Genomic DNA, 2,878 nt, shown 5'->3' on the forward strand with positions numbered 1-2,878 from the left:
ACCTGCTTATGCAAACGATGCATGAAATGCAATGCTTGATTGTTTTTTTTTTTCAAGGAACTTACTATATCATTTGTAAATATATATTTGAATAACAATTGCAATAATTTAATATGACCAAAAATATCTTTTCATTTATATAAATTGGAAGGATTACACTGAGTACAATTTCAGAAACTAAATGAAAAATACAAGAGAAAAGGAGATTAGTCATCCTAAGGATCCCTAAGAACAATGTCAGAAGATCTGGCTGTAGGCGCGTACTTCCTTCGAATGCAACGAATCTTGGTCTCAAAAGAAGCCTTCATCTGAGTCTTCTCGAGGACAAGCTGATCAACAATCTTCTGCCAAGCAACAGAAGGCTGAGGCATGCTAGAAGATGAAACCTCTGGCTCTCTCTGTCTCTTTGTCACTCGGTCTTCAAGTAGCTCAATAAGTGCATCTTTGTCCTTAGACTCCAATTGCAACTCTTCACACTTCTTGCTCAAGGCACGCAAACACTCTTCCCACATATCCTTATCTTGCTTCATCTTGACGAGCGCGTCTTCCAACTCCTCTATATATTGGTTAGGGGGAGTTAATGGCTCAACCACAACCATAGACATAGGTATTTCATAAGGATAAGGCATCTTCAACTCCAAAGCTCTCTTCTTCACCCAAAGACTGTAAGCTTCCAAAGCTACACAATTGCGCGAACCAAGCTCAGATCTTCCTTTCCTATGCACATTATGCCAAGCATGCATAATCTTCTGCTTCAAATGTTGGGGATCTTTACCCTCTTAATAGAAAAGACCTTCTAACAAAGTGTTATTAGGTTTGTCTCTCAAGGGGAACCCAAGTTGACGACGAGCCAAAGCAGGGTTGTAGTTAATTCCTCCTTATGTACCAATGAGAGGCACATTAGAGAATTCACCACAACTATCAATAATCTCCAAATTGCTCAAAGACGGATCATACCAAACTATATCATCATTAGTGAGAGACATAAGTCTCTGAGACCACCTTAGACATTGTTTGTTCTCCATAAAAGCAGGTGTCTGAGGCAAGTGCGAAATAAACCACTTGTACAGAAGAGGAATGCAACAGACAATCGTTCCACCACCATTAGAATTCCTTAAATGCAAAGAGAAATACATATCACCCAACAAAGTAGGCACAAGATTCCCAATCAAGAAAAGTCTAATGGCGTTGACATCAACAAAACCGTCAATGTTAGGGAACAAAGCTAATCCATAAATGAGCAATACCAAGATAGCTTTCAAAGCATCCACACTACCGGCTTGAGAAAAGACAATAGCTTCCTTGATGAGGAAAATAGATGGCAACCCAAATAACCCTCCTTTCTTCACCCAATGAGCCTCTATCTCAGACTTCTTCAAGTGAAGAGCTTCAGTAATAATACTAGATCGGGGAATCTCCTCCAATCCACTAAAAGGTACTATACTAGAAACAGGTATCCCTAAAAGATGAGAATACTCCTCCAAGGTATGCACAAGCTGAAAATATGGGAAAGTGAAACAACGGTAAAGAGGATCATAGAACTGCACTAGCACACTCAAGAGTCCTTCAACCACATCAGCAGACAAGATGGATAGAAGCTTCCCATGATGTTGTTTGAAGTCCAAGGGATCTAATACAAAAGATGCTAGCTTCCTTAACTCTTTCAAGTCGGGACATCTGAAACTGTACTTCTTAGTGTTCCTTCGTCCATAATCCATGGTCTGAAAAAATATTTGTAAATGATACCTTAGTTCCTTGAAATTTTCGTGTGATGAAATGTTATGATGCGCATGAATGCATGAATACAACAATCACAAATAAGGGATCACACAAAAGGAAAACAGAGGTCAAGGGATGAATCAAGTCATTGTCAAGATCAATCATCCATTTTGGTGGATTATGGTTTGCACCTTATCAACACCCAAGTTCCATTGGTATTGACAAGACTTGATTGGATCAACCAAGAATCAAGGGTTTGTTGCAAGTCACGAGCATGGAGTCTGGGTAAGAACCATCCCAAAGGAGTGAACTAAGGGTAAAACATGTAGATCATGTCCTAAAAAGTTCCCAAAGTCTTAATTCCATCTATCGGATATTATAGGTTAAGATGATTGACTTGTCGACCCATAATATTCTCAAGAGAAACTCATCTGAGTGTAGTATCGCGTAACAACTGTTATCAAGTCTACACTTGAACATTTTCCGCACTACGTCCTAGATAGGTCAAGAGGGGTTAAATGTTCTAAGGTCCTTAGCTTCTCGGACCCAATTAGAGATAGCAATGCCTAACCACAAATACTTGTGTGACATTTCCAAATCCAAAAGAATCTCCATAGAGCGGATGGATCTCAAGCCAACTTGTTAAGGACTACTCCACACAAGCCGAACATGACTATACCATCCTCCTATCTTAATTGCACTCAAGTTAGGGTTAGAACTTATCTCACCACTCAGAAATCACCAAGCATAACAAGCAGATTATATCACACATACATATATACAAACATCACATATATACAAATATATTCACACAAAAAGTAGGCTAAACCCACTGGAGACTACTCCCCAGCAAAGTCGCCACTTAATTTCTGTAGCGGTAAATTCATGATCATCAAGCTATAGATAAGCTAGAGATCAAATAACAAGAGTCGCCACCGCGCTTTTATTGTTTCCAAGGGAAAAGGGAAAAAGTACGAACAAAACCCAAAAGTAAGAAGTTTTCAAATCAAAACTAATAAAAAGTCAGAGATTACAGGTAAGGGGGTTGGTTACACAGAGGGAAGGTGTTAGCACCCAAAGTGTCCTAGGTACTCCTAGGGAGCCCTTTTTGTGTGCATATGTACTTGGTATAAAGTGATGTTTACAAACAAATAGAATG

The sequence above is a fragment of the Lathyrus oleraceus genome, chromosome 1 (assembly GCF_024323335.1).
Source record: "Lathyrus oleraceus cultivar Zhongwan6 chromosome 1, CAAS_Psat_ZW6_1.0, whole genome shotgun sequence".
Taxonomy (NCBI): Eukaryota; Viridiplantae; Streptophyta; class Magnoliopsida; order Fabales; family Fabaceae; genus Lathyrus; species Lathyrus oleraceus.